The sequence below is a fragment of the Cyanistes caeruleus genome, unplaced genomic scaffold (assembly GCF_971803275.1).
Source record: "Cyanistes caeruleus unplaced genomic scaffold, bCyaCae1.hap1.1 HAP1_SCAFFOLD_145, whole genome shotgun sequence".
Classification (NCBI taxonomy): Eukaryota; Metazoa; Chordata; class Aves; order Passeriformes; family Paridae; genus Cyanistes; species Cyanistes caeruleus.
In genome coordinates, this window is record NW_028255939.1 from 331,636 (window position 1) to 340,266 (window position 8,631).

Sequence of the window (8,631 nt, forward strand, 5' to 3'; positions counted from 1 at the left end):
ATATCCAAAAAAATTCCACAAAATTCCCGAAACATCCCACAAAATTCCCAAAATTTTCTCAAAACCCTTCGAAATTCCAGTAACATCCCGCAAAACCTTGACAACTTTCCACACAATCTAGGGAAAATCAATCAAAATTCTTCATGTCTCATCATTATCCCTCAAAACTCCACAAAATTCCCACAAAATTCCACAAACATCCCACAAAATTCGTGAAATCTTCTCAAAACCCTAACAAATTCCAGAAACATCCCACAAAATCTTGACAACTTTCCACATAATCTCAGAAAAATCCCTCAAAATTCTTCAGGTCGCCTCAAAATTCCTCAAAATTCCACAAAAATCCCTCAAAATTCCAGATACATCCCACAAAATCTTGACAACTTCCCCCACAAATTAGGAAAAATGCATCAAAATTCATCAAGTCATGTCAATATTTCACAAAATTCTACAGAAATCCCACCGAATTCCAGAAACATCCCACAAAATCTCGACAACTTTCCACACAATCTAGTAAAAATCCGTCAAAATTCTTCATGTCTCCTCAATGTCCCACAAAATTCCTAAAATATCCCCCTAAATTCTCAAAATCTTCTCAAAACCCTACCAAATTCGAGAAACATCCCACAAAATCTTGACAACTTTCCAGACAAACTAGGGAAAATCCAGCAAAATTCTTCATGTCTAGTCAATATCCCCATAAATTTTACAAAATTCCCAAAAAATTCCCAAAATCTTCTCAAAAGCCCACAAATTCCAGAAACATCCCACAAAATCTTGACAACTTTCCACACAATCTAGGGAAAATCCCTCAAAATTCTTCATGTCTCCTCAAAATTCAACAAAAATCCCACAAAATTCCAGAAATATCCCACAAAATTCTATGAATCTTCTCAAAACCCTACCAAATTCCAGAAATATGCAACAAAATCGTGTCAAGTTTACCCACAATCTAGGAAAAATCCATCAAAATTCTTCAAGTAAATTCAATATCCCACAAAATTCCAGAAACATCAAACAAAATTCTTGAAATCTTTTCAAAACCCTACCAAATTTCAGAAACATCCCACAAAATCTTAACAACTTTCCCCACAATCTAGGAAAAATCCATCAAAATTCTTATTGTCTACTGACAATCCCACAAAATTCCACAAAAATCCCTCAAAATTCCAGAAACATTGCACAAAATTCCCAAAATCTTCTCAAAACCCTACCAAATTCCAGAAACATTGCACAAAATTCCCCAAATCTTCTCAAAACCCTACCAAATTCCAGAAACATCCCACAAAATTTGAGAAATCTTCTCAAAACAATACCAAATTCCAGAAACATCCCCAAAAAAATCTCGATAACTTTCCATACTCTCTTTGAAAAATCCATCAAAATTCCTCATTTCTCCTCAATATCCCACAAAATTCCAGAAACATCCCTCAAAATCTTGACAACTTTCCACACAATCTAGGAAAAATCCATCAAGATGCCTTAAAATTCCACAAAAGTCCCACAAAATTCCAGAAACATCCCACAAAATCTTGACAATTTTCCACACAGTCTAGGAAAAATCCATCAAAATTCTTCATGTCTCCTCAAAATCCCTCAAAATTCCACAAAGATCCCACAAAATTCCAGAAACATCCCACAAAATTCTATGAATCGTCTCAAAACCCTACCATATTAAATAAACATCCCACAAAATCTCTACAACTTTCCACACAATCTAGGGAAAATCTCACAAAATTCATTATGTCTACTCCATATCCAAAAAAATTCCACAAAATTCCCGAAACATCCCACAAAATTGCCAAAATTTTCTCAAAACCCTTCGAAATTCCAGTAACATCCCGCAAAACCTTGACAACTTTCCACACAATCTAGGGAAAATCAATCAAAATTCTTCATGTCTCATCATTATCCCTCAAAACTCCACAAAATTCCCACAAAATTCCAGAAACATCCCACAAAATTCGTGAAATCTTCACAAAACCCTAACAAATTCCAGAAACATCCCACAACATCTTGACAACTTTCCACATAATCTCAGAAAAATCCATCAAAATTCTTCAGGTCGCCTCAAAATTCCTCAAAATTCCACAAAAATCCCTCATAATTCCAGATACATCCCACAAAATCTTGACAACTTCCCCCACAAATTAGGAAAAATGCATCAAAATTCATCAAGTCATGTCAATATTTCACAAAATTCTACAGAAATCCCACAGAATTCCAGAAACATCCCACAAAATCTCCACAAATTGACACAAAATAAGAAAAATCCCTCAAAATTGTTCAAGTCTCCTCAGTATCCCAGAACATTGCAAAGAAATGCCACTAAATTCCAGGAAAATCTTGCAAAATTATTAAAATTTTTCAAATACCCACGAAAATCCCACAAAATTTCTCAAACATCCCACAAATTGCGATAAACCTTGTGAAAACGCAACAAAATTCCAGAAACATCACACAAAATTCCCAAAATCTTCTCAAAACCCTAACAAATTCCAGAAACATCCCACAAAATTCCCAAAATCTTCTCAAAACTCTTCGAAATTCCAGAAACATCCTACAAAATCTCAACAACTTTCCACACAATCTAGGAAAAATCCATCAAGATGCCTTAAAATTCCACAAAAATCCCACAAAATTCCAGAAATATCCCACAAAATTCTATGAATCTTCTCAAAACCCTACCAAATTCCAGAAATATGCAACAAAATCGTGTCAAGTTTACCCACAATCTAGGAAAAATCCATCAAAATTCTTCAAGTAAATTCAATATCCCACAAAATTCCAGAAACATCAAACAAAATTCTTCAAATCTTTTCAAAACCCTACCAAATTCCAGAAACATCCCACAAAATCTTGACAACTTTCCCCACAATCTAGGAAAAATCCATCAAAATTCTTCAAGTCCCCTCAATATCACACAAAATTCCACAAAATCACACAAAATTCCAGAAACATCCCACAAAATTACAGAAATCTTCTCCAAACCCTTCCAAATTCCAGAAACATCCCACAAAATCCTGACAACTTTCCACATTATCTCAGAAAAATCCCTCAAAATTTTTCATGTCTCCTCAAAATCCCTCAAAATTCCACAAAATTACATGAAATTCCAGAAAGATCCCACAAAATTCCCGAAATTTTCTTTAAACGCTACCAAATTCAAGAAACATCCCAAAAAATCTTAACAACTTTCCCCACAATCTAGGAAAAATCCATCAAAATTCTTATTGTCTACTGACAATCCCACAAAATTCCACAAAAATCCCTCAAAATTCCAGAAACATTGCACAAAATTCCCAAAATCTTCTCAAAACCCTACCAAATTCCAGAAACATTGCACAAAATTCCCCAAATCTTCTCAAAACCCTACCAAATTCCAGAAACATCCCACAAAATTCGAGAAATCTTCTCAAAACAATACCAAATTCCAGAAACATCCCCAAAAAAATCTCGATAACTTTCCATACTCTCTTTGAAAAATCCATCAAAATTCCTCATTTCTCCTCAATATCCCACAAAATTCCAGAAACATCCCTCAAAATCTTGACAACTTTCCACACAATCTAGGAAAAATCCATCAAGATGCCTTAAAATTCCACAAAAGTCCCACAAAATTCCAGAAACATCCCACAAAATCTTGACAATTTTCCACACAGTCTAGGAAAAATCCATCAAAATTCTTCATGTCTCCTCAAAATCCCTCAAAATTCCACAAAGATCCCACAAAATTCCAGAAACATCCCACAAAATTCTATGAATCGTCTCAAAACCCTACCATATTAAATAAACATCCCACAAAATCTCGACAACTTTCCACACAATCTAGGAAAAATCTCACAAAATTCATTATGTCTACTCCATATCCAAAAAAATTCCACAAAATTCCCGAAACATCCCACAAAATTCCCAAAATTTTCTCAAAACCCTTCGAAATTCCAGTAACATCCCGCAAAACCTTGACAACTTTCCACACAGTCTCGGAAAAATCCATCTAAATTCTTCATGTCTCATCATTATCCCTCAAAACTCCACAAAATTCCCACAAAATTCCAGAAAAATCCCACAAAATTTGTGAAATCTTCTCAAAACCCTACCATATTCTAGAAACATCCCACAAAATCTCTACAACTTTCCACACAATCTAAGAAAAATCCAGCAAAATTATTCATGTCTAGTCAATATCCCCAAAAATTTTACAAAATTCCCAAAAAATTCCCAAATTCTTCTCAAATCCCTAACAAATTCCAGAAACATCCCACAAAATCTTGACAACTTTCCACACAATCCAGGAAAAATCCCGCAAAATTCTCCATGTCTTGTCAAAATACCTGAAAATTCCACGAAAATCCCTCAAAATTCCAGAAACATCCCACAAAATTCCCAAAATCTTTTCAAAAGCCCACAAATTCCAGAAACATCCCACAAAATCCTGAGAACATTCCACACAATCTAGGGAAAATCCCTCAAAATTCTTCATGTCTCCTCAAAATTCAACAAAAATCCCACAAAATTCCAGAAATATCCCACAAAATTCTATGAATCTTCTCAAAACCCTACCAAATTCCAGAAATATGCAACAAAATCGTGTCAAGTTTACCCACAATCTAGGAAAAATCCATCAAAATTCTTCAAGTAAATTCAATATCCCACAAAATTCCAGAAACATCAAACAAAATTCTTCAAATCTTTTCAAAACCCTACCAAATTCCAGAAACATCCCACAAAATCTTGACAACTTTCCACACAATATCGGAAAAATCCATCAAAATTCTTCAAGTCCCCTCAATATCACACAAAATTCCACAAAAATCCCTCAAAATTCCAGAAACATTGCACAAAATTCCCAAAATCTTCTCAAAACCCTACCAAATTCCAGAAACATTGCACAAAATTCCCCAAATCTTCTCAAAACCCTACCAAATTCCAGAAACATCCCACAAAATTCGAGAAATCTTCTCAAAACAATACCAAATTCCAGAAACATCCCCAAAAAAATCTCGATAACTTTCCATACTCTCTTTGAAAAATCCATCAAAATTCCTCATTTCTCCTCAATATCCCACAAAATTCCAGAAACATCCCTCAAAATCTTGACAACTTTCCACACAATCTAGGAAAAATCCATCAAGATGCCTTAAAATTCCACAAAAGTCCCACAAAATTCCAGAAACATCCCACAAAATCTTGACAATTTTCCACACAGTCTAGGAAAAATCCATCAAAATTCTTCATGTCTCCTCAAAATCCCTCAAAATTCCACAAAGATCCCACAAAATTCCAGAAACATCCCACAAAATTCTATGAATCGTCTCAAAACCCTACCATATTAAATAAACATCCCACAAAATCTCGACAACTTTCCACACAATCTAGGAAAAATCTCACAAAATTCATTATGTCTACTCCATATCCAAAAAAATTCCACAAAATTCCCGAAACATCCCACAAAATTCCCAAAATTTTCTCAAAACCCTTCGAAATTCCAGTAACATCCCGCAAAACCTTGACAACTTTCCACACAATCTAGGAAAAATCAATCAAAAGTCTTCATGTCTCATCATTATCCCTCAAAACTCCACAAAATTCCCACAAAATTCCAGAAAAATCCCACAAAATTTGTGAAATCTTCTCAAAACCCTACCATATTCTAGAAACATCCCACAAAATCTCTACAACTTTCCACACAATCTAAGAAAAATCCAGCAAAATTATTCATGTCTAGTCAATATCCCCAAAAATTTTACAAAATTCCCAAAAAATTCCCAAATTCTTCTCAAATCCCTAACAAATTCCAGAAACATCCCACAAAATCTTGACAACTTTCCACACAATCCAGGAAAAATCCCGCAAAATTCTCCATGTCTTGTCAAAATACCTGAAAATTCCACGAAAATCCCTCAAAATTCCAGAAACATCCCACAAAATTCCCAAAATCTTTTCAAAAGCCCACAAATTCCAGAAACATCCCACAAAATCCTGAGAACATTCCACACAATCTAGGGAAAATCCCTCAAAATTCTTCATGTCTCCTCAAAATTCAACAAAAATCCCACAAAATTCCAGAAATATCCCACAAAATTCTATGAATCTTCTCAAAACCCTACCAAATTCCAGAAATATGCAACAAAATCGTGTCAAGTTTACCCACAATCTAGGAAAAATCCATCAAAATTCTTCAAGTAAATTCAATATCCCACAAAATTCCAGAAACATCAAACAAAATTCTTCAAATCTTTTCAAAACCCTACCAAATTCCAGAAACATCCCACAAAATCTTGACAACTTTCCCCACAATCTAGGAAAAATCCATCAAAATTCTTCAAGTCCCCTCAATATCACACAAAATTCCACAAAAATCCCTCAAAATTCCAGAAACATTGCACAAAATTCCCAAAATCTTCTCAAAACCCTACCAAATTCCAGAAACATTGCACAAAATTCCCCAAATCTTCTCAAAACCCTACCAAATTCCAGAAACATCCCACAAAATTCGAGAAATCTTCTCAAAACAATACCAAATTCCAGAAACATCCCCAAAAAAATCTCGATAACTTTCCATACTCTCTTTGAAAAATCCATCAAAATTCCTCATTTCTCCTCAATATCCCACAAAATTCCAGAAACATCCCTCAAAATCTTGACAACTTTCCACACAATCTAGGAAAAAACCATCAAGATGCCTTAAAATTCCACAAAAGTCCCACAAAATTCCAGAAACATCCCACAAAATCTTGACAATTTTCCACACAGTCTAGGAAAAATCCATCAAAATTCTTCATGTCTCCTCAAAATCCCTCAAATTCCACAAAGATCCCACAAAATTCCAGAAACATCCCACAAAATTCTATGAATCGTCTCAAAACCCTACCAAATTCTAGAAACATCCCACAAAATCTCGACAACTTTCCACACAATCTAGGAAAAATCTCACAAAATTCATTATGTCTACTCCATATCCAAAAAAATTCCACAAAATTCCCGAAACATCCCACAAAATTCCCAAAATTTTCTCAAAACCCTTCGAAATTCCAGTAACATCCCGCAAAACCTTGACAACTTTCCACACAGTCTCGGAAAAATCCATCTAAATTCTTCATGTCTCATCATTATCCCTCAAAACTCCACAAAATTCCCACAAAATTCCAGAAAAATCCCACAAAATTTGTGAAATCTTCTCAAAACCCTACCATATTCTAGAAACATCCCACAAAATCTCTACAACTTTCCACACAATCTAAGAAAAATCCAGCAAAATTATTCATGTCTAGTCAATATCCCCAAAAATTTTACAAAATTCCCAAAAAATTCCCAAATTCTTCTCAAATCCCTAACAAATTCCAGAAACATCCCACAAAATCTTGACAACTTTCCACACAATCCAGGAAAAATCCCGCAAAATTCTCCATGTCTTGTCAAAATACCTGAAAATTCCACGAAAATCCCTCAAAATTCCAGAAACATCCCACAAAATTCCCAAAATCTTTTCAAAAGCCCACAAATTCCAGAAACATCCCACAAAATCCTGAGAACATTCCACACAATCTAGGGAAAATCCCTCAAAATTCTTCATGTCTCCTCAAAATTCAACAAAAATCCCACAAAATTCCAGAAATATCCCACAAAATTCTATGAATCTTCTCAAAACCCTACCAAATTCCAGAAATATGCAACAAAATCGTGTCAAGTTTACCCACAATCTAGGAAAAATCCATCAAAATTCTTCAAGTAAATTCAATATCCCACAAAATTCCAGAAACATCAAACAAAATTCTTGAAATCTTTTCAAAACCCTACCAAATTCCAGAAACATCCCACAAAATCTTGACAACTTTCCACACAATATCGGAAAAATCCATCAAAATTCTTCAAGTCCCCTCAATATCACACAAAATTCCACAAAAATCCCTCAAAATTCCAGAAACATTGCACAAAATTCCCAAAATCTTCTCAAAACCCTACCAAATTCCAGAAACATTGCACAAAATTCCCCAAATCTTCTCAAAACCCTACCAAATTCCAGAAACATCCCACAAAATTCGAGAAATCTTCTCAAAACAATACCAAATTCCAGAAACATCCCCAAAAAAATCTCGATAACTTTCCATACTCTCTTTGAAAAATCCATCAAAATTCCTCATTTCTCCTCAATATCCCACAAAATTCCAGAAACATGCCACAAAAACTTGACAATTTTCCACACAGTCTAGGAAAAAACCATCAAAATTCTTCATGTCTCCTCAAAATCCCTCAAAATTCCACAAAGATCCCACAAAATTCCCAAAACATCCCACAAAATTCCCAAAATTTTCTCAAAACCCTTCGAAATTCCAGTAACATCTAGCAAAACCTTGACAACTTTCCACACAATCTAGGAAAAATCAATCAAAATTCTTCATGTCTCATCATTATCCCTCAAAACTCCACAAAATTCCCACAAAATTCCAGAAACATCCCACAAAATTTGTGAAATCTTCTCAAAACCCTAACAAATTCCAGAAACATCCCACAACATCTTGACAACTTTCCACATAATCTCAGAAAAATCCCTCAAAATTCTTCAGGTCGCCTCAAAATTCCTCAAAATTCCACAAAAATCCAACATAATTCCAGAAACAACCCAAAAAA